Here is a 27,819-nt window from a genome sequence, read left to right as displayed (position 1 = left end):
TGCCAGCGAGGTGGAGTCACTGAGTAAGTTTCAGGTCATTAATAGTCGCTGTGTGTGTGGAGGGAAACAGGTCCTCTCCCACTGGCTGTCAGGCCCACAGCGGGCTCCCAGGAGAACCAGCGAGGGGACAGCCACGGAAGGATGAGCGTGGTGGCCCAGAAAGGAGAGAGAGACAGAGGGTGCAGAACTGTTCTTCTCTGTCCTTCTTTCTTTCTGCAAATATTTACTGAGCTCTACGGTGCATCCGGCACTGTGTGTGTGTGTGTGTGTGTGTGTCTGCCTGGCACATAGGAGGCACCTGGCAGATGCGTGGGGGGATGTTGAATGAATAAGTGAACGAAGGAAGAAACCAGAGGTGCTGGAGATACACGGCCACCCAGTCTTTCCTCAACAGAAGGTTTCACTTTTGCCGCCCTTCTCCCCCCACTCTAGCATTCCGCCCTTGACTTCCTGGAGGTACCTCTGAGGACAGGAGCCTGGGAGCCAAGACTTCATTCAGTCGAAGCCCCGCCCACAAGCAGGTCACCTGACGTCATTGTTAACTGCTGTGCATTGGCCGCCTGCTGCAGCTGTGAGGCTTGGCAGGAGCACTCTTTTAGCTGGAGTGCCCATGCGAGGCCTTTTGGAGGAGGCGCTGGAGGCCTGGAGTTGGAGCGAGCCGTGCGAGGACGTGGGGAAGGATCGGCTCCCCGATTCACGAGATCACGAGGAGGGTTTGTTTGGAGTGGAGAGCGAGGGCAAGGGAGGTAGGACAGGCTGCCGAGCAGCATTCGGGAGCCACAGTGGATCCTGGGATGGCGGAACGTGCCCCCGTTCGAAAGAAAGCACTTTCATTTGTAAGCTGTTTCACAAAGACTTCAGAGAGGGTCTCTAATCATGGTTCTGGAAATGAAGGCAAATCATCTATTTCAGAAATCAATGCTGCTGTCAGGGTTTGGATGGGAAAGTGTCCAGTTATACCAGAGATCAGAAGAGCCGTCGTCTTCCACCAGGGGCAGTTTGGATTAGCTTAAAGCAAAAACTCTGTACTGGTCAGGGGATTTCGGAAAAAGAAAGGAATTGCAACTACTAATAGTCTGATAATAAGGGCTAACATATACTTCGTGCTTATCCTGTGCCAGGCCTGTGTTAACCCATTTGATCCTCCTAGCAACCCTATAAGGGGCGTGCTGTAATCCTCCCTGGGTTACAGCTGGGAGACAGAGTCACAGAGCAGTACCTTGCCCAGGACTTGAACCCGTGCATCTGGTCCACAGCCCATTCATAAGCACTGTGTGCTGTTGACAGAGAAACCGAGATTATAAGCCAACCCCAGCTAAGCCGAAGCTAATAGCTGGAATAAACAGAGCTCCAGATGGCCATGGCCTTGAGATGAAACAGAAACAAAGGACACGTCACAGTTCTCACTCCGCAGGCACAGGAGTCTTAGGACATGGTTGCCCCCAGTTGCCATCAAGGCAGCCCTTGCTGAAAAAAAAGCAAAAAAGCAGAAGCGGCTGTAGCAGAGATGCGTCCAAACCAGAGCCCCAGGCCCCAAACTGCTCTTGGGCAGAGAAAGGCTCCTCCGGATTCCCAGACACTGCAAAAAACTAGCCAGGATGTGTAGCAGATTTCTGCCAAAAAAAGGACAGGAAGCCAGAAAAGAGGCCTGAAAAAGGCTCCTCAAGCATCAGAAGCCTAGTCCTTTTCTCCTCCTAATACACTCTCCAGGAAAGCTACCCGCCCCCCCCTCAAAAAACCCAGCAGCCCCGAGCCCAGAGGTCTCCAAGCCCAGGAACTCCTTGTCCTGGTCTCACCCCAGGCCTGACGAGGGAGGGCTTCTGAAGGTGGAGGCCGGCCATGCATTCCTGGTGAAGAACCATCACTGGCTTAGATGTCTTTTGAATAGTTTATAAGGCTTTGCTCACTCTGGTTGGTTATCTTCTTTTGTTCTCAGTTGGTTTTGCTAAAGAGTTAAAATATTAAGGTTTCGTAAAATTAGTAAGCCAAGTGTATAGAAGCCAAGTGTCTGAGTAACTTCATTCCATCCAGAGGAGCTGTAAATAGATTGCATTAGCACTTAAAATAACTGCATTCAGTAAGTGATTATGGCGGGGACCATGAGCTAACTGTGGTCTGACGTCCGACAGCCTCGGGACTGCAGGGCTGGATTCTGAGTCCATTTGGAGTTGTGTGATCCTGGACGCTGTTCCGTGCCTTGGATTGAGAAATCAGACTTTTCCATGAGCTTATATTTCAAGTGAATAAATAGCTGTGGTGAGGCTTAATTTGAAGAAGAAATCAAGCTTGACAGTGGGTGAGGGTTCCTTGGAAGGCCAGCTGGGGTGGAGGGACTGACAGGCCGAGACTGCCTCTGACCCTGCCTAGGCTGTTACCTGACCAGGTGATTGGCCCCCGAACCCTCAGAGCCTCAACAGTGAGGGGATTGGACCAGGTGATCTCTGAGGGCTCTTCCAGCTGGAATGGTGTGTGATTCTTGGAAGAAAACTAGTCTCTGAAGAATTGTGTGGTAACCTCATCCTTGTTTTAAAGCCTGGGCTGGCTTCTTTAAGAGTTATTTCTTTTTCTCAAGTTTTTGATGGTTAAAGCCAGGGTTCGAGTTGAATGCCTGTGGCCCACTTGAGTCCGGTTGCCTCGTACTGCAGCTTTGTGCTAGCTGATGTAAGTCCCCAGATGACCACTGTGGTGACATGCCCAGCCCCAGGAGGTGAGCTCCATTGAACCTAGTGGCCCTTGCTGTTTCCCAGGGGCTCCGAGGCTGGGCTGCATGTATCCTCTGGAGTGAGTTCCCTCCTGAGCCCTTTCTCCTTCCTTCCCCATCTTCTCTGCCGTTAACAAAAAGAGAGAAAATTAATGTCAGCAGAGAAAATGAGAAGTGTAGCCATCCCAAATGGCTCCCATTGAAGAGGCATGTCTGTTGCTGCTGGAAGGGCAGAGTTCAGCTTTTGGAATTTGTGACATGAGTTCTAAGTTAATTCAGAGCATTTATTGAGCACCTTCTACATACTTAGAAGGTCCAGATAGAAGGAATCAGAGGTGAGAAAGGCTGGGTAGCCCATGATCTCAAGAAGTTCGTAGTAGGTCATATCACACCCGGCTTAAGGAGTCAGATCACCACTTTCTAAAGGGATGACTTCTCGTATGTGACTTAAACTCTCTAAGTTTCAGTTTCCTCATCAGTAAAATCATTATAAAAATAATGGTGCATACATACCTATGTCATAGGATTGTTGAAAGATGGAAACACCTCATTATATGAACTTAGTGCTTAGAACTGTGCCCAGTGCATTACTAGAACTGGATCAGTGTTAGCTATAATAATAATTATCATCATCATCATAATCATTATCACCATCATCATCATCGTCAAGGAGTCCGCTCAGTAGAGGAAGCGCTGTAATGATGTCTCCCTGGGGATAAGGTGCGTGAGTGGGTTAAAGAAGGCGTCACAGAGAAGGACGGTGATGCGGGACCTGTGTCCTGGAGGCTGACTTGGGGTTTGCCAACAAATATGTTAGAAAAGCTTCTCTGGGCAGAGAGACTCAGACACCACGTTGCCTGTCGTCACCCTCGGAAACCCCCAGTCGTTGTCTGTACCATCTGAGAAGTGTGTGACTTCTCTTGAATGAAGAGCTGCATGCCTGGAATGCCTGGGATTTTACAAATGTCATCTCATTAACCCTCCTTAGAGTATGTGACGCGCAGGAGAGAGCAGTGTATAGCAGCCCCAAGACCTTCTTGAATGATGCTTAGTTTGTTTTCCATGCTTTGGGAATTCCTCACAAGGAAAGATTTGTCACATCTTAAGGTTAAAAAAAATAAAAGTTTGGGAGCCCACGGATACCCTATTATTTTCGATTCCTAGGACAAATTGTCAAGTCAGTGTGTTCTGTAAAAGCAGTCCTCCACAGCGTCATGTGACAGCAGCTGGTCCCTCACCAGGAGATAATCATGCTTCCTCGGGCACATGGTGGTTTCAGAGGGCGTATTGTTGTGGCTGGAATTTTTTGATAATTTTCAAATTTGAATAAGCCCTGTCTTAATGAGTCAGAGACTTGTGCAATATTTTCAAACCTCAGGAAACATCTTTTTCATTAGTTGTGCAATCAAATCTCAAGGAGAAGACGGTAGGCCTGTCTGCCTGCTAAACTGTTTTATTTTATTTTATTATTATTATTATTTTTTTCTGAGAGTTTGGTGAGATTTGTGGTCGACTTCCCGTTCACATAGTCTCGGGCGAGACTTTACTAGATCATCCAACAGCTGAGTCATCTCACACCCCAGGACTAGGAGAGCTCTCTCTTTGGTGCCAGTATTCCAAGTGGCATCCCTGCTCGGTGGGGATGGATGGACACAGAGGGTTCTGCCAGTTGGGGTTGTCCAGGCCGATGGCTGCCAACTGGATACAGAGGAGGGAAGGCTCAACGTTCAGCAGTCACGTGTGCTTTTCTCTGGCAGAGAGTGAGCTAGCCTGGGGGGGCGGGGGGGGGGGGGGGACAGGGGCAGTGTTCTCCAGGACAGCCAGGTGGTAGGAAACATCAGTGGGCAGAACAATGACCAGAAGAGCTGCCACCACTGGGTGCTTTCTGGGAGCTGGGTACTGTGCTCTTTGTGTTATGGGCCAAACTTGTGCTTCCCTCACCGCCACCCAGGGAGGGAGGGGCGTCATTCCGTTCTCCAGCTGAGAAGAGATGAGGCTCCAAGGAGTGACTGATAATTGTCCAAGGCTACCCAGTAGAGGGAGGTAGAGCCAGGATTTGAACCCAAGTCTGCCTCACTCCCAGATTATTCTTGAGATGTCTTTGACTCAGGTGTTACTTAGAAGCGTGTTATTTAATCTCCAAATACTTGGGCGTTTTCCAGCTCGCCTTCTGTTATTGATTTCTAGTTCAGTTTCACTGTGGTCTAAGAACATGCTTTGTATGATTTCTCTTCTTTTTTTTTTTTTTTTTTGTCTTCTTTTAAATTTGTTAGGATGTGTTTTCTGGTCAAGGATGCGGTCTCTCTTGGTGAATGTTCCATGTGAACAGCAGAATCTTCTGCTGTTGTTGGGTGGAGTGTTTCATAAACATCAGTTAGGTCTAGTGGATTGATAAGGTCAACTATATCCTACTGATTTTCTGCCTGCTTGGTCTGTCAGTTCCTGGAAGATGGGTGCTGATGTCTCTGGAGTCTATTCTGGAGCCCTGAACTGCTGTCTCCTTTATGGCCTCCTAGTTTTTGGAAACCTGGGTTCTGACCACACAACCATCTCTGTGTCTCCACCACAGAGAGCGTGTGCTCTTTACCAGGGAGCCTGTGGTCTGCATGCTGAGTTTTCAGGCTAAGTTTCTATTGAACATTTACCGGTCAAGAAATGGCCTGAGTTGGGATTTCTTAGGTCCTAGTTTGACATTTCTCCACCAATTTGACCTTTTTGGCTCTGGAAAATGTAGCCCAATGTGGTTCAGCCCTCGTTGGAAAAAACCCAGGAGGAGAAGTCTGATAATAGCACAGAAGGTATAGGAGGAAGGGCAAGAGTTTGAGACCATCTAGAAAGGCCCCATGCGCACTGATCCCTGAAAAATACAGCTGTGCCCTCACCTTCCACAACCCATCTCTAACCACATCAACCCTCCATTTTCATGTTTTCTGGGATTTTGTGGACAAGGACACCTCCGTCCTCGCAGAGACGCTGTTGACTGGCCAAAGACACCAGTTGGCTGTGGACAGAATCCCAGCCCATAATATCTGAGTGTGGAAGGTTCTCGCAGGTCCCATAACCCAAGCCTTCACTTCAGAGAGAGGCACACAAAGGGAACACGACTCTCACAACATGCTTAGCTCATCGGGGCAGGAGGATGGTGGGCCAGTGTGGGCTCTCTCCTGAGGCCCAAGGCAGAGCCCTTGAGCCCTTCCCTCCTCAGCTGTACTTTCCTGCTAAAGCAGGGGGTTATTTGGGAGAGGCTGGGGTCCATGCACACGATTCCCATGAGGCAGAAACAGTGGGTGCTTTCACTTAGTCTCCCATTACAAAATGATGCTAAAGAAAACTCCTCCCCCACTCCTGCCAAAAATAATCTCCTTGGGTTGGAAGATGACCAAAAAGCTATCCATATAATGACTGACTGCTCCTCTCAAGAGTTCTAAGCACCTATTAATGCCCTTGAACCATAATTACAGTGCTCTTGCTAAAAAGAAAAAAATTAGTATAAATATAGTGGTGGACACACCAGATAAATCAGGGCTGGGATGCTTCAATGTCTTTTAAGCTGTGGTCTGATTTTCTTTGGGATGAATATTCCAAGATTTTCCTCTCTCAGCATAAAGACTCTTTTTAATCTCTTTTCACCATACTGTTTAGACATCATGGGAAATGCATTTATACATTTGATGGCATACTGCACTATGCCAGTTTTTGAAAGTTATAAATATACTTTAATCACATCAAAAATAAAAGAAGAAAAAAGATTCAGGCTTCCACCATTATTCCAGCAGCTTCATCACTTCTGTCCCGAGCATTACCACCATTCAGTTAACTAGCCCTTCTTTGTGTCCATTTGGGCCACGTTTGCCCCAAAACAAACATTTTTGTGTTCACGGTTATTTCTGAATCTAGGGTTATTCTTTTGGGATAGATACGAAGAAGTGCAATGACTGGATGGAAGGTTAAGTTTTTTTTATGGCCCTTGGTGTATGTTGCCAAATTATTTTCCAGGGGGTTGTACCCATATCCGTTGCCGTCAGCTCTAGAATTACCCACCTCCTAAGTCACTGACAGCTGGGGCAGAAGAAGCCAAGAAGAAATTCTCCCGAAAGAAATCCTTCAGGATAAATGGAATAGGATGGTAGCAATCCGGTCACTCTGCTCAGTCAGTAAATTACCTGGTCTGTCTTGAAGTGACTCTTATTCCCAGATTGACTGCTTTTAGGAGATAAGCAATGTTTGGGGTAGAATGAGAACTTTTAAAGTTTGATTTTACCTGCGGATGGAGTTGTAATTACAGACTGTCTGACCTAAAAGGGTCAGGTCGTCAGGTCATCTGGTCCAACACTTGGGTTTTCATTGAGGGGCCAGGACCAATGAGGGGACGTGAAAGCCCGAGGTCACAAGCCAGGTTGTGACAGAGACTCTGAGTTTCTGGACGCCCAGCCCACGGCTCTCTGCACTCAGCCTCCCGGATGCCCCCTCTGTCCAGGATGCAGGAGGAGGCCAGACTGTTTGTGCTTGTTTGGAAAAGTGAGCAATATGTTTATTCGATTGTTTGGTTACACATAGACCAAAATACAACTGGAGGGACATATATAAAATACAGTTCTCCAGTAGCCACATTAAAGAAGTAAAAAGAAACAGTGACTTTTTTCCTTTTTTTTTTTAATGCTGTTCTATTGAGATATTATTCACATACCATAAAATTCACCCTTTTAAAGCGGATAGATCAGAGTTTTTATATACTTACAGAGTAGTGCAACTATCATCACTGTGTAATTCTAGAATACTTTCATCACTCCAAAAAGCAACCCGGTACCGCTTAGCAATCACCCCATACTTCCTTTCTGCCCTAGGCAACCACTAATCTGCTTTCTGTCTCTATGGATTTCCCTATTCTGGACATTGGACATTTCATATAAATGGAATCATACATTGGTGGTCCTTTGTAACTGGCTTCTTTCACTGACCGTAATGTTTTCAAGGTTCATCCACGTTGCGTGTGTCCGTGCTTCATTCCGTTTTATGACCGAATAATATTCTGTTGTGTGAACGTACTAAGGACAGACTTTTATTTTATCTCCTCTTCCTGTTGCGGAAATCCTAATCCCAGCCCCAGAAGTCACCTTGAAAGTGACTAGACGGCTGAGGTGGCTCCGAAGAAACCGGAGCACAGGATGCAGGAAGCCAGCCTGGAAAATAAGAATATTCTATAAGGATGGGAATTACATACTGAAAGGAAAAGGTCAGGAAATGCCCTTTTCAGATTTATTAGATCATATAATGTTTTTTTGGAGCTGGAAAGGATGTCGGAAATGGTCTAGTCTGCCCCTCGTCTTACTAATGAGGTAACTGAGGCCCAGAGAGGGGAAGTGGCTTGTCTTGGGTCTTAAGACCCACTATTCACTTCTCACTTGAGCCAAAGATTCCTTCTGACTTTTGTCTCAGTTCCCGGACGGCGGGTACCTCTCAGGAAGAACTGTCCCCTTCCCGGATGGCGGGTACCTCTCAGGAAGAACTGTCCCCTTCCCGGACGGAGGGTCTTGGTTCACCATCACATTGCCCCTTCTACTTTCCCAAGCCCCAGGCCCACCCTCCCCGACCAGGGGCTACAGGAGGGTGGCTGCTGACAGCTCAGGAGTGTGTCCCAGACCCTTAATAAATGGGCCCGTCACCTCCCAGCCCGCTGCTTGCGGCTGGAGGCTTCGGGAGCCTGCGCTGCCTTGGCCACTTCAGACACAACAACCAGGAGGAGATGGAGAAGGAAGGGAGGCCAGCTGAGAAATCTGGGAAGGTCAAGACTGGAGCCAGATGCTTATCAGGAGGAAAGTTAATAGTGTTTTTGTGAGCCGAGCAGTCAGCTGTTTCCCCAAAGATAATAATAGACACATCATTGGGGTGTTCAGGGGACTTCTGAAAAAAGAAATCGTGTGGTGGAACTGATTGGAAACTTTTTTTTTTCTAACACCCAACAGGTCAGAAAAAAACTATTAAAGGCAACAATACCCAGCAAACCCAAGCATTCACCATGAGTATGCAAGCGAGGACTTTTTTTTTTTTTTTTTGCCAGTGAGACTGAAAAGCGGTTATCAATGACAGGCACCTTTTAACATAGACGCATTGTTCTGGAAAAGGCATCTTTTACCAGTAAAGCTGAAGCTGCAGAGAACTGGGCCGTGCTTATGAGTGACAGCCAGCTGGCCGGGTGCCCCCTGAAAGCTGTTCCTCCTCCAGGGAGGCTGTCTTAGACTTGTTGGGGTTGTCTTTCCCCTCCTTCACTTCACCTGCCTGAGCCTTTTCCAGCATCATCGGCGGCAGCCTGGTCCCAGCCCCTGCAAACAGTCACTCGCTCGGGGCCCATGGACATGGGGGACGGGTTTGCAGTCTGAGGCCTGGCGTCAGGCGAGCTTTTCCCACTCTGAGCCGTCTGAGAGACTGCACCGGAAAGCCAGGGGCTGCCAGGCCTTGGAAGTGCCAGTGTGGGCTGGAAATTGAGGCCAGGCTCCCGGGCTCCTCCCCCTCTTCCTCCTTTATTCATTAGGAGCAGAGAAATGGGTCACACGTAACTCTCCCGAATTTTACTTCTTTATTTCTCTGCAACAGACAGAGAGTGTAGTGGTCCATCATCTAATTATGCATCTTTAAAAAAAATAACAGTTGCTACCTGCGAATTCAGTTTCTTTTGGCAAAAATAGGGCTGAGGGCCTTTGGCCATGGGAAGCTTGATTCCAAAGCTGTGTCTTTTCTGCTTCGATCTGTCTCACTTAGATTTGCAGATGGTGGCCCTGATGATGTACAGGACTTTCAGCTGGATTTTAGACCTCAGTCGGCTGCCTTGGCCACGGCCAAGTGATGCCTCTCTCTCCTGAGGGTTTTCCCTGCAGGGTTCAGAGAAACCGAGCTGCACGGGCCCCTCTGCCCTGGAATCTGCAGCCGCAGCACCGATTAGAATGGGGGTCTGGTTTCCTGGAATGTGCAAGGTCTCGCTTCTGTTTCTGCTGTCTCCACGCTCCAGACCAGCGTTGGGCCAGACTCTGGGTTGGAGCCGTGGCTGACAAGTTTCCTTGGAATTTAATGGAGTGGGACAGACAGAGTGCAGTCACTCAAACTGAAAGCATGGAGAAAATGAGTCTCGCAGGGCATCTCTGCTGCGGTCACTGAGTTATGCTTTTTTTTTTTTTTTTTCTCCCCCAGGCAACCGCTCTTGCAAAAAGGAGGCCCCATCCCCTTTGCACTTCATGCATCCTTAGCCATTAGGGACCTGTTTAAATTGGTTTCTCTCCTGACCCTCAGGGAGAAAGCAGTCAAAATTCAGCAGAAGAGGAAGCGTTCTGTGTTTCTCTGCTGTCCCGGCTCCTTTAACTGCAGCCTGCCTGCTGCCCTGTCTCCCCCTCAGCTGGTCTGGCCTTCTCCTCCTGTGCCCCTCAAGGTAATTCTCGAATTCATCACGCAACCTCACAAAGAGAGCCTTTCTTAGTGAAAAGGCATCCCCGTGCCTTCCCTGGATGTGGACCAGCCCCTCTCCCAGCTGTGCGGTGTCGGGTTACTTAACCGCCCTCTTCCTGGCCCTGTCTCCGTGTGCCTTACACACCTGGCACAGGTGTCTTACTCGGCCTGGGGTGCCTGCGCTTGGCCAGAGTTGTGGAGGCCACCTTCCAATCCTGCCATCAAAAGTCGTGGCAGTAGTGGAATTGCTGGGTCCTATGGTAGTTCTATTTTTAGTTTTTTAAGGAACCTCCATACTGTTCTCCATAGTGGCTGTATCAATTTACATTCCCACCAACAGGGCAAGAGGGTTCCCTTTTCTCCACACCCTCTCACTGGGCATATACCCTGAGAAAACCATAATCCAAAGAGTCATGTACCAAAATGTTCATTGCAGCTCTATTTACAATAGCCAGGACATGGAAGCAACCTAAGTGTCCATCAACAGATGAATGGATAAAGAAGATGTGGCACATATATACAATGGAATATTACTCAGCCATAAAAAGAAACGAAATTGAGTTATTTGTAGTGAGGTGGATGGACCTAGAGTCTGTCATACAGAGTGAAGTAAGTCAGAAAGAGAAAAACAAATACTGTATGCTAACACATATATATGGAATCTAAGAAAAAAAAAAGAAAAAAAGGTCATGAAGAACCTGGGGTAAGACAAGAATAAAGACACAGACCTACGAGAGAATGGACTTGAGGATATGGGGAGGGGGAAGGGTAAGCTGGGACAAAATGAGAGAGTGGCATGGACATATATACACTACCAAACGTAAAATAGATAGCTAGTGGGAAGCAGCTGCATAGCACAGGGAGATCAGCTCGGTGGTTTGTGACCACCTAGAGGGGTGGGATATGGAGGGTGGGAGGGAGGGAGATGCAAGAAGGAAGAGATATGGGAACATATGTATATGTATAACTGATTCACTTTGTTATAAAGCAGAAACTAACACACCATTGTAAAGCAATTATACTCCAATAAAGATGTTAAAAAAAAAAAGTGTCAAATTTAGAAAAATAAATAAATAAATAAAAGTCGTGGCAGGGCCCGCCGTTCAGGGTAAAGCTCAGTCTTCCAGCTTCTCTCTTTCCACGGTGCCAGTAGCTGGCCTCCTCACCCGCTGGCCTTGGCCTGCAGCCCTCTCATTCTCTCTGTTCTGTTTTATCCCCATCAGAAGGAGGGGGACCTTTGGCTCAGGGCAGTGTGGTGCCCAACGCTCCCATCCCCCTACTCCCACACCCCAGCCTCACCAGGCTACACCCCAGCCTCACCAGGCTCCTCTTGGCCTCTAGGTAAAGGTGCCAACAGTGAATGGAATGGGACTGGTGAGAACAGACCCCTGGGCCCGTGTGGATGATGTGCCTGGCGTGTAATCATTTCCTCCTGGGGGGTCCCCTCTGGATTTGGGCCTGGATTTATTTACCAGGCAAGTAGGCTCTTTGTAGTTACTTTTAATCTCGCCATACTAGGGACAGAGAAATATTCAGATGTGACCCTGGGACCCTCTAAAGATGAAGAAGAGGACAGCCTCCAGCATATACCCCCATGGCAATGCATTCTGAGGTATCTCTGGTTTCTAGGCCTGAATCTAGGCTGGTCCTTGGAGGATGGGGTTCCAGAGACGGGACCTCACATGGGGAGCTCCTGCTCGGGGTGCTTTGGCTGTGGGAGGGTGGCTGATGACAGGCGAGGAGTGCATCCCAGACCCCTTACTCAACTGAGCCGTTCCCAAAGGCTATTTTAAGTTTTCATGACACCCCACTGGAAGCCTGCTGTGTTTGCTCCTTTATTTACAGTTTCTGAGCCTGTGGGAGACTGGCTGGCTGTGAAAAGAGAAATTTCCCAAGGCTTTTGGGCAGGACTTTGAGTTCAGAGCAGTTGTGGGTCCAAGCTGGCACCTCAGGGGTCATTACTTATTCTGGTCCTTCAAATGAAAATGCGAATATGTTTTCCATTGGCTTTCATTTCCAACCTCTGTACAATGCATATGTGCCCTTGCCTTGAAAAGAACGTTATTTCTTTTGTCACTTATGCCCAGGTCCACACACGGAAGGCAGAGAGGGCTGGACTGGAAGTGTCAGGGGGCCTGGGGCCGTGCAGGAGGGAGGCTGCCCTGACCAGCCTGCCACAGTCCTTTGGCAAGTAGACCCTGGACGAATCCAGCCATCACTTTGGCTGAGCTTCTTTCTTCCCATTTTGTCCTTTTCCCTGCATCTTGTCTACTGTCAGGATCGGGCTGTGCTACGATTAGTAGTCTTTAGAGTATGACTGTCTTTGCTGGCATTTAAAGTTGAAGAAATTAGGTGAAAAATCACAAGTGAGTTCTTCCCTTTCTCTGTGGAGCCGAGAGGGACCTTGGAAGCCACCCGATTGAGCCTCCGTATTTTAAAGAGGAGGAACCTTCGGCACGAGGGGCTTGCTGGGGTCGCACGGGTTGCCTCACGGAGTGTGAGCTGTACCGGGCATCTTAGATCACAGGAGGGGGATGCCTGCCCCCTAGCATAGGGGACGTTTCCTCGGCTCCTATAGACTGACTGCCTGTGGGCTCCTGGGCTCAGCCAGATTAAGGCAGCATCTCCATCAGGTCCTGAGCAAGTGTGACGCTTCTCAGTACTTCATGTGCACTTTGGGTTTTAAATCAGATGAGTTTGGAAAGCAGGCAGGGCCGGCTTCACGGGTGTGCCACCCCCTCAGGAGGAGCCCACCCCTGGCTTAATGCTCTGCTGTGACCAGCTTGGAATTCTTAATAATTTTGGAACAAGGGGCCTCCACGTTTTCCTTTTGCACTGGGCTCTGCAAATTATCTAGCTGGTCCTAAATGTGGGACAGTGCCTTAAAATGCCAGTGATTTGATCAATCTGCTCCTGCAACTGATTTGAATTTTGAGAACATGCTGTTCCCGTTGAATAAAGGAGGATTTCTTTCTTTTCCCTCGAATATACTGTGTTTTGTTTTCCCAATTAGCCCTGCTTACCAGCTTTGTTGAGAATTTGGAGAGCGCGATTGTTCTTGCTGGAAGGAAAGGTTGCGTTGTTAATCCTGAATCCTGGCTCTGAGTTCTCAGGCCTGGAAGTGGGAAGTGTGTCCCCACAACTGCAGGAGCTTCGGGGGACTGGAGGCTGGGTGAAAGGGCTGGGACCTGGAAGGGAGGCCACAGAGGCAGAGCAAAGAGTCCAGCTGGGGAGCCAGACAGATGGCTCCCGCCTCTGCCGCTCGCCAGCTTTGAAGCGTTGAGCATCGGGCTTGACTTCTCTGATCCTCTGTTTGTTTCCCTATCTCTGTAGACTGGAGGTAAGATCCTCCCTGCAGGTTTGCAGGAGTGGAGAGTGTGCATTAAGGAATCTTGGGAGATAGAGCTGGGGACTCAAAGCCACGTGATGGAGGGAGTTGTAGATGAGACAGGAGATGGGGATGTCCTTGGGGGTCCTTTGGTTAAGTTCATGCACCCCAAGTGGCAATTACTCAGGGGAGACACCGAAAATGGGCCAGGCCTGCCCGAATTAGAATGTAGAAGTGGGATTCTTAGAAGTTTCAGAAGTGTGGGAGGAGCCTTTTGGAGGTGTTGAGATGTACCGGGGAGGCTGAGCGCAGGGCTGAGAACTGGGAGGTGATAACCCAGCTCGTGGCCTCGAGACGAGCATGGGGTTTAGTGCTTTTTGTGCTTTTCTCATTCAGGACTCCCAACTCCCAGAAGTCGTGGTATTATCTCCATGTTGCAGGAGGGGAGACTGAGGCTTGGACAGGGAGAGCCGCTGCCTGAAGCAACACAGCTGTGAGGGGCAGAGAGTCAGGACTGGAGGCCAGGTCTGCTCTGGAGTCACTCTGGCATTAACAAGGAGCCTTGCGACCTTACCCAGCCTTGTTGACCCCGCTAGGAATGTTCTGAGGTTGGAGTTCAGCTTGCCCTTCCTGTCTCTCCCAGACACGCTGGGTTTGTGAACCTGAGCTGCTAAGCCGGGGTGGGAGAGGGTGGGCAGCTCTGCATGGAGAAGGGACAAGGGACCAAGGGATGGGGCTGAGGGACAGAGCGTCCAGATCCAATTCTAGGACAACTGTAGCCAGATGTGGAGCAGGGGCCACCCTGGAGGGCTGCCTTGGTCCTTCTACAGTGGAAACAAACTTATGGTTACCAAAGGGGAAAGGTTGGGGGGAGGGATACATGAGGAGTTTGGGAGTAACGTATACACACTACTATGTATAAAATAGGTAAACAACAAGGACCTACTGTATAGCCCAGGGAACTACACTCAATATTCGGTAATAACCTATAAGGGAAAAGAATCTGAAAAAGAACAGATATATATAGATTTAGATGTAGATAGATACGTATAGATATGTATAACTGAATCACTTTGCTGTACACCTGAAACTAACACAACACTGTAAATCAACTATACTCCAATATAAAAACAATTAAAAATAAAAGTGTATCCATGGCACGCTGGCCATGGTGACTTTTCGGTCACTGAGAGTCCTGGCCGGCAGAGGCAGTGTGCCCTGTAGGTGTAGCTCAGGTGTCCTGCTGGCCTGGCTCGGGCATCCCCCTCTTAACACTGTGAGCCAGCCACGTGCTCTAGGGGGTCAGGGAGCCACGAGGGTGGGACCCAGGCCCGGTCCCTGGGCAAGATTTGGTACTCCCACCTACCCCTGGCTGGTCCAGTTTTATGGGATCTGAAACGTGGACAATTAGGGGCACCCTCTTAAGAAAAAGAATTCACAATTATGAATACAGCAGTAGGCATGGAAATGATTCCTTATTTAGATTGAGAAAACAAACCGCCACAAATTAAAATTTTTTAAAGTGGACAAATTCTACAAACTCCACAAAACCCAGAAAAATGTCATGATGTTGTTAGTAACTACCAGATCCACTTTCACCTTTAAAATACTCCTCCCCGCCGCCCCCCTGTACTTTTTGGCTGTAGATTCTTTGATCGCCTTTTCGTGTGACATATTCTGTAATGTTTCCTCTGAAGAGAATAGAATTATTTCTTCTTATTATTGTCATTATTATTATTACTACTATTATTATCAGTCTAGTCTTCCCTCTGGCATATTTCTCCACTACCCACATACTTCCAGGCCAGATCACCACACTCCATACAACCTGTGGCCTGCGGTAGGGGCGCTGGCAGGGTGGCAGTAGCAGTGCCCCTGGAAACCGTTTCTGTCCCAGGATAGATAACTAGAACCAGAAGTGACTTCTAAGCACATAAATTAAACGCAAAGCAAAATGGTCCCTCTAGTTTTACTTTCCTCTTAGCCACATCCCCAAATGCCCACAGCACTCCGACAGGACAGGAAATGTGTGACAGAGGGAAGGAGACAATGGTTTCAACCAACTGCAGTTTAAATATTTCACTTCTACAGATTTTCCAAAAGCGTTTGACAGCTGAATGCTTTGCTAGAGCCCTCGCAGGGCAAATGCGGGCGGGCTCTAGGGCAAAGCCTTGTTTACCGTCACTCTAAATCCACTTATGCTTTGGATTATTGTAGCTGTGCTGGGTTTCAGGATTATCCACTGGAGAGACCCCAGGAGACCTGGCCAAGGTTCCCAAAGCTTCGTGGTTTGTGGGCACCGTTGATGTCTCAGTAATTTTTCATGGCACCCCCTAGGCCAAAAGAAGGATCTGACAGTTCCATTTATCAAGTACTATAATTAGGTCCCAACACCTTAATAAGTTTTTGTGTCCTTGTAACCTATTAGTCATTTGACAAAAAAAAAAAAAAAAGAAAGAAAAGAAAAATGATATTTTAATCTCATTATTCAATAACCACAATTACTTACAAAATTAATACAAACGATCTTTGCACACCTGTTGGGAGCCACACAGCCTCTCAAATCTTGGAATCAGATTGGACACCGCCACCCCATTTCCAGTTCAACATTGATTTTTGTACAGTACTTTCTTTTAATCACAGCGACCACCAGAAATCCAAATTCACAAAATATGGAATCATCAAAAGAATGTAGTGCAATCTGATTTTGAAACCGTGAATTGCCTAGAGCTCGTTCTCAAGGTGTCTAACAGATATCAAGTATCGCTGTGTTTCCCCAGAAGATGTGAAATATCCTGTGAGTTTGCTATGGCACTCAGGGGTGGTTCAGGGCAGAGTGAGAACAAATGCATTAGGACCGGCAAGACTTCTTCTTGCTTCACCTCTCATCTTTACCTGACATTTTTGCCTTAAAGATGAATGAAACACACATTTTGATGTATTTAAAGCACATGTGCGATTGTGTGCTAAATCTTTTGAGAGAAACACAGATAAAAGTCTGTCCTTTGATTCGTAGTCCCCTCGTGATTTTCATTTTCACTGCAACAAATTTTCTTCAGTGTGATAATGTATGTCAAGTACTTAACTTACTGCCTGGCTTTTTTTCAGTAAACACTTAATAATGGAAGTGTCTGTTAATTCTGATTCTGATAATAATCACTGAAACTTTTCAACACTGTGTGTGTCTCTCTTTCCTCATGTAAGTAAGTTGTTGAAAGTAGTTAAGAAGTATCATCTGTAAAACTCCAGAGATGATGGTTCCAAGGAAGCAGCATTTGTGGAGTTTTGTGCATGACTAGTAGTTTATAAAGGGGAAAGATGAATCATTATTATCTTTGGATGGGAATCTGGCAATTTTAAAACTCATAAAATTATAGGAAATGGCTACTCTTAATGGGTCACTTGTTGTGTTTAAAATTATTAATGATAAATATTTATTAGGGAAGTGGAAAGATCTGTCTTTGTAAAATGTTGTTCTACTAATCCTAGTTATTCAGAATTTTTCTGTTTAAAATCACGTAGTACGTCATTCAGTTTTCTCTTTTTGAGAATTATTTGATATCCTGGGTTCTTTGCTTTCCACATAAATTTTAGAAATAGCTTATCAATTTCTACAAAAACTCCTGCTGGAGTTTTCACTGGGAGTATGTTGAATCTGTAGATCAATTTTGGGAAAATTGATAGCTTAACAATAAGGAGTCTTCTGACCCACAAGTATGATGTCTCTCTCCATTTATTTAGGTTTTCTTTAATTTATTTCAGCAGTTTTGTAGCTTCCAGTCAACAGGTCTTGCACATATTTTATTCAACATTTTCCTAAGTATTTAATATTTTTGATGGTGTGTTATAATTGATATTTTTTAAAATTTCAGTTTCCAATTGTCTACTGCTAACACATAGAAATACAATTGATTGTGCATATTGACCTGTTATCATGTGATGTTGATAAACTCACTTATTCTAGGTAATATATTTATAGATTCTTTTTCTATGTGGACCCTTATGTCATCTGCAAATAAAGACAGCTTTATGTTCTCCTTTCCAATCTCTATGCCTTTAAATTTCTTTTTCTAATTAATTATTCTGCCTAGGACTTCAATAAAATATTGAATAGAAGTGGTAAGAATAGATGTCCTTGCCTTGTTCTCATTTTTAGAGGGAAAGCATGTAATCTTTCACTGTTAAGTATAATGTTAGTTTTAGGTTTTTTGATGATTCCTTTTATCAAACTGAGGAAATTCTCTTCTATTTCTAGTTTGCTGAGCATTTTTTTTATCATGAATGGATGTTCAATTTTGTCAGCTCTTTTTTGCGTCTATTGAGATGATCGCTTGGGTTTTCTTTTTTAGTACGTTAATTTGGTGAATTATGCTGTTTAGTTTTCAGATGTTACACCAACCTTATTTATCCTTTCCTGGGATAAACCCCACCTGGTCATGATATAGTATCCTTTTTCTTATATTGCTGAATTCTATTTGTTAAAAAATTTAAGAACATTTAGTCTGTGTTCATGCTGGATATTAGTCTATAATTTTCTTTTATTTATTTATTTATTTATTTGAATTTTATTTAATTTATTTTTTTATACTGCAGGTTCTTATTAGTCATCAGTTTTATACACATCAGTGTATACATGTCAATCCCAATCTCCCAATTCATCCCACCACCACCCCCTTCCCCCTGCCGCTTTCCCCCCTTGGCGTCCATACGTTTGTTCTCTACATCTGTGTCTCTATTTCTGTCCTGCAAACCAGTTCATCTGTACCATTTTTCTAGCTTCCACATATATGCATTAATATATGATATTTGTTTTTCTCTTTCTGACTTACTTCACTCTGTATGACATCTCTAGATCCATCCACGTCTCTACAAATGACCCAATTTCGTTCCTTTTTATGGCTGAGTAATATTTCATTGTATATATGTACCACATCTTCTTTATCCATTCGTCTGTCTATGGGCATTTAGGTTGCTTCCATGACCTGGCTATTGCAAATAGTGCTGCAACGAACATTGGGGTGCATGTGTCTTTTTGAATTATGGTTTTCTCTGGGTATATGCCCAGTAGTGGGTTTGCTGGGTCATATGGTAATTCTATTTTTAGTTTTTTAAGGAACCTCCATACTGTTCTCCATAGTGGCTGTATTAATTTACATTCCCACCAACAGTGCAAGAGGGTTCCCTTTTCTCCACAGCCTCTCCAGCATTTGTTGTTTGTAGATTTTCTGATGATGCCCATTCTAACAGGAGTGAGGTGATACCTCATTGTAGTTTTGATTTGTATTTGTCTAATAATTAGTGATGTTGAGCAGCTTTTCATGTGCCTCTTGGCCATCTGTATGTCTTCTTTGGAGAAATGTGTATTTAGGTCTTCTGCCCATTTTTGGATTGGGTTGTTTCTTTTTTTAATATTGAGCTGCATGAGCTGTTTATATATTTTGGAGATTAATCCTTTGTTGATTGATTCATTTGCAAATACTTTCTCCCATTCTGAGGGTTGTCTTTTCGTCCTGTTTGTAGTTTCCTTTGCTGTGCAAAAGCTTTTAAGTTTCGTTAGGTCCCATTTGTTTATTTTTGTTTTTATTTCCATTACTCCAGGAGGTGGATCAAAAAATATCTTGCTGTGATTTATGTCAAAGAGTGTTCTTCCTATGTTTTCCTCTAAGAGTTTTATCGTGTCTGGTCTTACATTTAGGTCTCTAATGCATTTTGAGTTTATTTTTGTGTATGGTGCTAGGGAGTGTTCTAATTTCATTCTTTTACATGTAGCTGTCCAGTTTTCCCAGCACCACTTATTGAAGAGACTGTCTTTTCTCCATAGTATATCCTTGCCTCCTTTCTCATAGATTAGTTGACCGTAGGTGCGTGTGTTTATCTCTGGGCTTTCTATCCTGTTCCATTGATCTATATTTCTGTTTTTGTGCCAGTACCATATTGTCTTGATTACTGTAGCTTTGTAGTATAGTCTGAAGTCAGGAAGTCTGATTCCTCCAGCTCCGTTTTTTTCCTTCAAGACTGCTTTGGCTATTCAGGGTCTTTTGTGTCTCCATACAAATTGTGTGATTTTTTGTTCTAGTTCTGTGAAAAATGCCATTGGTAGTTTGATAGGGATTGCATTGTATCTGTAGATTGCTTTGGGTAGTATAGTCATTTTCACAATATTGATTCTTCCAAATCAAGAACATGGTATATCTCTCCATCTGTTTGTATCATCTTTAATTTCTTTCATCAGTGTCTTATAGTTTTCTGCATACAGGTCTTTTGTCTCCCTAGGTAGGTTTATTCCTAGATATTTTATTCTTTTTGTTGCAATGGTAAATGGGAGTGTTTCCTTAATTTCTCTTTCAGATTTTTCATCATTAGTGTATAGGGATGCAAGAGATTTCTGTGCATTAATTATGTATCCTGCAACTTTCCCAAATTCTTTGATTAACTCTAGTAGTTTTCTGCTGGCATCTTTAGGATTCTCTATGTATAGTATCATGTCACCTGGAAACAGTGACACTTTTACTTCTTCTTTTCCAATTTGTATTCCTTTTACTTCTTTTTCTTCTCTGATTGCTGTGGCTAGGACTTCCAAAACTATGTTGAATAATAGTGGCGAGAGTGGCCATCCTTGTCTTTTTCCTGATCTTAGAGGAAATGCTTTCAGCTTTTCACCATTGAGAATGATGTTTGCTGTGGGTTTGTCGTATATGGCCTTTATTATGTTGAGGTAGGTTCCCTCTATGCCCACTTTCTGGAGAGTTTTTATCATAAATTGGTGTTGAATTCTGTCAAAAGCTTTTGCTGCATCCATTGAGATGGTCATATGGTCTTTCTTCTTCAATTTGTTAATATGGTGTATCACATTGATTGATTTACGTATATTGAAGAATCCTTGCATCCCTGGGATAAATCCCACTTGATCGTGGTGTATGATCCTTTTAATGTGTTGTTGGATTCTGTTTGCTAGTATTTTGTTGAGGATTTTTGCATCTATATTCATCAGTGATATTGGTCTGTAATTTTCTTTTTTCGTAGTATATCTGCCTGGTTTTGGTATCAGGGTGATGGTGACCTCATAGAATGAGTTTGGGAGTGTTTCTTCTTCTGCAATTTTTTGGAAGAGTTTGAGAAGGATGGTTGTTAGCTCTTCTCTAAATGTTTGATAGAATTCACCTGTGAAGCCATCTGGTGCTGGCTTCACAGGTGAAGTTTCAATTTCATTACTTGTGATTAGTCTGTTCATATTTTCTATTTCTTCCTGGTTCAGTCTTGGAGGTTATACTTTTCTAAGAATTTGTCCATTTCTTCTAGGTTGTCCATTTTATTGGCATAGAGTTGCTTGTAGTAGTCTCTTAGGATGCTTTGTATTTCTGAGGTGTGTGTTGTAACTTTTCTCTTTTCATTTCTAATTTTATTGATTTGAGTACTCTCCCTCTTTTTCTTGATGAGTCTGGCTAATGGTTTATCAGTTTTGTTTATCTTCTCAAAGAAGCAGTTTTTAGTTTTATTGATCTTTGCTATTGTTTTCTTTGTTTCTATTTCATTTATTTCTGCTCTGATCTTTATGATTTCTTTCCTTCTACTAACTTTGGGTTTTGTTTGTTCTTCTTTCTCTAGCTCCTTTAGGTGTAAGGTTAGATTGTTTGAGATGTTTGTTGTTTCTTGAGGTAGGATTGTATTGCTATAAAGTTCCGTCTTAGAACTGCTTTTGCTGCATCCCATAGGTTTTGGATCATCGTGTTTTCATTGTCATTTGTCTCTAGGTATTTTCTGATTTCCTCTTTGATTTCTTCAGTGATGTCTTGGTAATTTAGTAACGTATTGTTTAGCCTCCATGTGTTTGTGTTTTTTACATTTTTTCCCTGTAATTGATTTCTAATCTCATAGTGTTGCGGTCAGAAAAGATGCTTGATATGATTTCAATTTTCTTAAATTTACTGAGGCTTGATTTGTGACCGAAGATGTGATCTATCCTGGAGTATGTTCTGTGCACACTTAAGAAGAAAGTGTAATCTGCTGTTTCTGGATGGAATGTCCTATAAATATCAATTAAATCTATCTGGTCTGTTGTGTCATTTAAAGCTTGTGGTTCCTTATTAATTTTCTGTTTGGATGATCTGTCCATTGGTGTAAGTGAGGTGTTAACGTCCCCCACTATTATTGTGTTAACTGTTGATTTCCTCTTGTATAGCTGTTAGCAGTTGCCTTATGTATTGAGGTGCTCCTATGTTGGGTGCATATACATTTATAATTGTCATATCTTCTTCTTGGATTGATCCCTTGATCATTATGTAGTGTCCTTCCTTGTCTCTTGTAACATTCTTTATTTTAAAGTCTATTTTATCTGATATGAGTATTGCTACTCCAGCTTTCTTTTGATTTCCATTTGCATGGAATATCTTTTTCCATCCCCTCACTTTCAGTCTGTATGTGACCCTAGGTCTGAAGTGGGTCTCTTGTAGACAGCATATATATGGGTCTTGTTTCTGTATCCATTCAGCGAGCCTGTGTCTTTTGGTTGGAGCATTTAATCCGTTCACTTTTAAGGTAATTATCGATATGTATGTTCCTATGACCATTTTCTTAATTGTTTTGGGTTTGTTTTTGTAGGTCCTTTTCTTCTCTTGTGTTTCCCACTTAGAGAAGTTCCTTTAGTATTTGTTGTAGAGCTGGTTTGGTGGTGCTGAATTCTCTTAGCTTTTGCTTGTCTGTAAAGCTTTTGATTTCTCCATCGAATCTGAATGAGATCCTTGCCAGGTAGAGTAATCTTGGTTGTAGGTTCTTCCCTTTCATCACTTTGAACATGTCATGCCACTCCCTTCTGGCTTGTAGAGTTTCTGCTGAGAAATCAGCTGTTAACCTTATGGGAGTTCCCTTGTATGTTAGTTGTTATTTTTCCCTTGCCGCTTTCAATAATTTTTCTTTGTCTTTAAGTTTTGCCAATTTGATTACTGTGTGTCTCGGCATGTTTCTCCTTGCGTTTATCCTGTATGGGACCCTCTGTGCTTCCTGGACTTGGGTGGCTATTTCCTTTCCCATGTTAGGGAAGTTTTCGACTATAATCTCTTCAAATATTTTCTTGGGTCCTTTCTCTCTCTCTTCTCCTTCTGGGACCCCTATAATGCGAATGTTGTTGTTTAATGTTGTCCTAGAGGTCTCTTAGGCTGTCTTCATTTCTTTTCATTCTTTTTTCTTTATTCTGTTCTGCGGCAGTGAATTCCACCATTCTGTCTTCCAGGTCACTTATCCATTCTTCTGCCTCGGTTATTCTGCTATTGATTCCTTCTAGTGTATTTTTCATTTCAGTTATTGTATTGTTCATCTCTGTTTGTTTGTTCTTTAAATAGTCTAGATCTCTGTTAAACATTTCTTGCATCTTCTCGATCTTTGCCTCCATTCTTTTTCCGAGGTCCTGGATCATCTTCACTATCATTATTCTGAATTCTTTTTCTGGAAGGTTGCCTATCTCCGTTTCATTTAGTTGTTTTTCTGGGGTTTTATCTTTTTCCTTCATCTGGTATGTAGCCTGCTGCCTTTTCATCTTGTCTCTCTTTCTGTGAATGTGGTTTTTGTTCCACAGGCTGCAGGGTTGTAGTTCTTCTTGCTTCTGCTGTCTGCCCTCTGGTGGATGAGGCTATCTAAGAGGTTTGTGCAAGTTTCCTGATGGGAGGGACTGGTGGTGGGTAGAGCTGGCTGTTGCTCTGGTGGGCAGGGCTCAGTAAAACTTTAATCTGCTTGTCTGCTGATGGGTGGGGCTGGGTTCCCTCCCTGTTGGTTGTTTGGCCTGAGGCGACCCAGCACTGGAGCCTACCTGGTCTTTGGTGGGGCTAATGGCGTACTCTGGGAGGGCTCACGCCAAGGAGTACTTCCCAGAACTTCCGCTGCCAGTGTCCTTGTCCTCACGGTGAGCCATAGGCACCCCCCGCCTCTGCAGGAGACCCTCCAACACTAGCAGGTAGGTCTGGTTCAGTCTTCTATGGGGTCACTGCTCCTTCCCCTGGGTCCCAATGCACACACTACTTTGTGTGTGCCCTCGAAGAATGGAGTCTCTGTTTCCCCCAGTCCTGTCGAAGTCCTGCAATCAACTCCCGCTAGCCTTCAAAGTCTGATTCTCTGGGAATTCCTCCTCCCGTTGCCAGACCCCCAGGTTGGGAAGCCTGACATGGGGCTCAGAACCTTCACTCCAGTGGGTGGACTTCTGTGGTATAAGTGTTCTCCAGTTTGTGAGTCACCCACCCAGCAGTTTCTGGATTTGATTTTATTGTGATTGTGCCCCTTCCTACCGTCTCATTGTGGCTTCTCCTTTGTCTTTGGATGTGGGGTATCTTTTTTGGTGAGTTCCAGTGTCTTCCTATCGATGATTGTTCAGCAGTTAGTTGTGATTCCGGTGCTCTCGCAAGAGGGAGTGAGAGTACGTCCTTCTACTCCGCCATCTTGAACCAAATCCTCTTTTTTTTTAAATTAGAAAAGACATTTCTTTTGGCCACATGGCATGTGGGATCTTAGTTCCCCGACCAGGGACTGAACCTGTGTTCCCTGCGTTGGAAGCACGGAGTCTTAACCACTGGACCACCAGGGAAGTGCAGTCTACAATTTTCTTATAATATTTTTGTCTGGCTTTTATATTAGGGTAATGCTGAGTTCATAAAATAAGTTGCGCAGTGTTTACCTTCTTTTTTGAAGAAAGTTTGTGAAGTATTAGTATTGCTTCTTTCTTAAATGTTTGGTAGAATTCGCCAGTGAAGCTGTATGGGCCTGACATTTTCTTTCTGGGAAGGTTTTTAACTACAAATACAACTTCTTTAATAGATATAGGATTATTTGGATTATCAATATCTTCTTCAGTGAGCGTTGATAAATTATGTCTTAAAAGAAATCTGTCCATTTTATCTAAGCTGTAGAATTTATGTGCACACATTTGTTCATGATACTTCCTTATCATGCTTTTAGTGTCTGTAGGATCTGTGTTGATGCTCCCTCTTTGATTCCCTATGTTAGCCATTTTTGTCTTTTCTCTTTTTTTCATTAATCAGGAATGTAGAAAATACCTTACTTTCATGTTTCTGAATTCTGAATTGCCATCTTTCTGTAAATGGCAGGCTGTTACTGAATGCCAGCCAATTCCGGCTTTCTGTATGATAATGGAGTAGCTAGAAGGGCCATGTCTCGACCCCGCTTGAGACTCCCCATCCTCATTACCTTCCGCCACATCAGTTCTGGCATAATTAAACAAGGCCCTCACTTCATAGAGGGAGTTATATTCGTCTTCTTCTGGTGAGGTTGGTTACTCCATGGGAATTTGAGAGTGCAGCTGGGCTTCAGTTCAGGCTAGACTATTCTGCTGACACAGTCCCTGTCTCCCAGTGGCTGCAGGCTGCTCTTGTAAGCTGGGGAACAGAGGTGCATGTCAAAGCCAGAAAAACTGGCTTACCGCACACCTTCCCCTCGATCTCTGCCTCTGCACTGGTGGCCACGATGGCCCTGTTAGGAGGAGCCTCTAAGACATACACAAATTTGCCAAGGTGCGGAGAGTGGTTCTCTGGACACTTTCACCACTCCCTTTACTCCTCTGCTGCGCCACTGAGGTAAGTGGTGCTCACACCTGTCCAGAGCTGCCTACTGAGCGGCACTTCCACCAGTTCTCTTGTTTTTTTATTTTTAAACTATGCCATAACTTGGCCAAGCACTTCATCATATACGGTAGCTCATAAAATCAGCATCAGAAACACATGGAGGTAGATGTTGTTATCATCACATTTTATGGACAAGGGGAGAAGACTTGGAGGAGTAAGGTGACATACTAAGGTCACATAGCCAGTAAGTCCCGTGCCAAGTGTCACACTCTGATCCTTCTGAGACCAGAGCCTGTGCTCTTACCTGTCCTCCCCATGCTGAGTGGCCTGGATGCCGCAGCCCTCCGTCTGTCTGCATCACTCGGAGAGTGGGTTGTGGCAGAGCCAGCCTAGGTCCATCTCTGGAATTCTCTACCCGAGTTGACCCCTCTGGAAGGAAGATAGTTGACCCGCAGTTGAAATCACAGCAGATGGGGCCAGCCAGGGTTTCTAAAGACCATGAGGCAGCAGCAGCTTCCTTTAGCTTGATGGACAACCTTTTAAATGGAGCAGGACCCTAGCATTGAGCCAAGCTCTCTTAGCAACACTTTTATTCCTCATTCTGAAATTGCATTTGGAGAAGACAAACACTTCTTTGGTTTGACGTTTTGCCCATCTTTGGACTATTAGTTGGTAGTTCCTTCAGTTCAGTTGTTTCTGCTCTATTTATTTCTCCCATTGACACAGACCCACCAACGATAATAGAGGTCACCCGTTGCTTTTTCATCTAAGCTGCACAATTAAGGCTTGTCACTCGGGCTCTTCAGTATGGTCTGTGCTCCCACTGTTCCTCCTTTCTGTTTATTCATCTGCAGAACTAGGGGAGTCCTGTGCCCAATCTCAGATTCCACAATCTCCTTATCTTGCTGTAGCATGTTGGAGTGAGGGGGAGAGACAGGGATTAGATCATAGAATGTTGGAGCTGGAACAGACTTCACAGCTCATTCTAGAGGTAGTTGGCCCCATTTTACAGACGGGGAAATGGAGACCACCCAGCAGACTGCGGATGGAACCTGGGCCTTCTAGTGTCCAGGCCAGCGTCCTTCCTGCTCTCTCACATGGCTGTCCCAGGTGGACAGACCCTGGAGCCACTTTCTCTAGTGTGTGTGAGGAAGCAACTGCTTCTTGTTTTAGCTGGAAAAACCCATGCTCACTTTCATTCCTGTTGTGAGCAGATTCTCCCAGGCTTATGTGGGAAGTAGAAAGAGGAAGCGAGTGAATGATTTTTAGTGGCAAGACTCTAGTAATTGTCTTTCTTTTGAGGGTCTCAGAATCTCCACACTTCCCTGGGGGTTGCTGGCCTTGTTGGAGTTAAGCCTCCTTTTGGCCTTTCCCAGGGAGCTAGTCCGAGGGAGCCCAGATGCATTTGTTTACAGTTGTCTCTGGGTGATGTTCACCAGGTTCTGTGTTGGGAAGGAATGTTCCGATCCCCTTATTTATATCTCCTGTTGGAGAATGCAGGGAGGCACACCAGTTAAATAACCACTACCTGGAATCCTGGAAGGGCAGCAGATGTGTTGTGTGGAAAAGTTGTAGGTTTGCTCAGATTTTTCTGTTATTTATACACTCTGTGAAGAAAATTTAGTGTCTCTAGAGAAGTCATTTATAGTCTCTGAGCCTCAGTGTCTCTAAATATAATATGGGAACAATATCTGATTTTCCTCTTCCACAGGAAGGGTACCATAAAGAAGGCTTTTCTTTTTTTTTTTTTTAATAAATTTATTTACTTATTTTTGGCTGTGTTGGGTCTTTGTTGCCGCATGCTGGCTTTCTCTAGTTGTGGCGAGCAGGGGCTACTCTTTGCTGTGGTGTGCAGGCTTCTCATTGTGGTGGCTCCTCTTGTTGTGGAGCGCAGGCTCTGGGCACACAGGCTCAGTAGTTGTGGCGCACGGGCTTCAGTAGTTGTGGCGCACAGGCTTAGTTGCTCCGCGGCATGTGGGATCTTCCTGGACCAGTGATCGAACCCATGTACCCTGCATTGGCAGGTGGATTCTTAACCACTGCGCCACAGGGGAAGTCCCAGGAAGGCTTTTCTTAAGTTTATTTATTTTATTTATTTATTTTTGGCTGCGGTGGGTCTTTGTTGCTGTGCACAGGCTTTCTCTAGTTGCGGCGAGCGGGGCTACTCTTCGTTGTAGTGCGCAGGCTTCTCATTGTGGTGGCTTCTCTTCTTGCGGAGCACGGGCTGTAGGCGCACGGGCTTCAGTAGTTGTGGCACGCAGGCTCAGTAGTTGTGGCTCGCAGGCTCTAGAGCACAGGCTCAGTAGTTGTGGCGCACGGGTTTAGTTGCTCCGCGGCATGTGGGATCTTCCCGGACCAGGGCTCGAACCCATGTCGCCTGCACTGGCAGATGGATTCTTAACCACTGCACCACCAGAGAAGCCCCAGGAAGGCTTTTCTGATGGTACCATATGAAAGGGTTCTGAAAGCAAAAATAATAAAAATGATGCTACCATAAATTTGTTGAATTAGTTAATCTTGCTTAGTAGTTGCAGATCTTTTTCTGCACCTTACAAAAATCAAGCTACGCAAAAAGAGAGCAGATTCCAGCCCTGAAATAAAGCAGCTCAGAGCCCAGTAGCCGTGACAGAGAGGGGCCCTTTGTTCATCGATGGTCTCTCACTTCCAAGAAGGAAAGCTTGGGAGAGGCAGGCTGGTACCCGGGATGTCCCTGTGCCCAGGGGTATTGAGCTGGGGAACTGAGGTCCCTGGTGGGGACACACAGCCCAATCTGTACAGATGCTGCGGTGCCACTG

The 27,819-nt window shown here is 45.0% G+C and overlaps 1 protein-coding gene and 1 long non-coding RNA gene across 3 annotated transcripts in view; both read left to right on the top strand.

The window, feature by feature from the left end:
- HTRA1 (HtrA serine peptidase 1) overlaps window positions 1-27,819 on the top strand; it is a 56,724-nt gene that overhangs the window by 2,594 nt on the left and 26,311 nt on the right. The window lies entirely within an intron of this gene.
- On the top strand, window positions 634-15,931 carry LOC309642875. Of its 2 annotated transcripts, XR_014253421.1 has the most exons (3): window positions 634-746; window positions 9,884-11,747; window positions 12,223-15,931. It is a non-coding gene; the product is annotated as an uncharacterized lncRNA (long non-coding RNA). The 2 variants fall into 2 exon arrangements; XR_014253422.1 differs by having other exon boundaries at window positions 9,884-15,931.

Source organism: Balaenoptera physalus (assembly GCF_965194825.1).
Source record: "Balaenoptera physalus genome assembly, chromosome: 14".
Taxonomy (NCBI): domain Eukaryota; kingdom Metazoa; phylum Chordata; class Mammalia; order Artiodactyla; family Balaenopteridae; genus Balaenoptera; species Balaenoptera physalus.
Note: the sequence above shows the minus strand (reverse complement) of the source record. Positions and strands in the feature narration are given on the sequence as shown.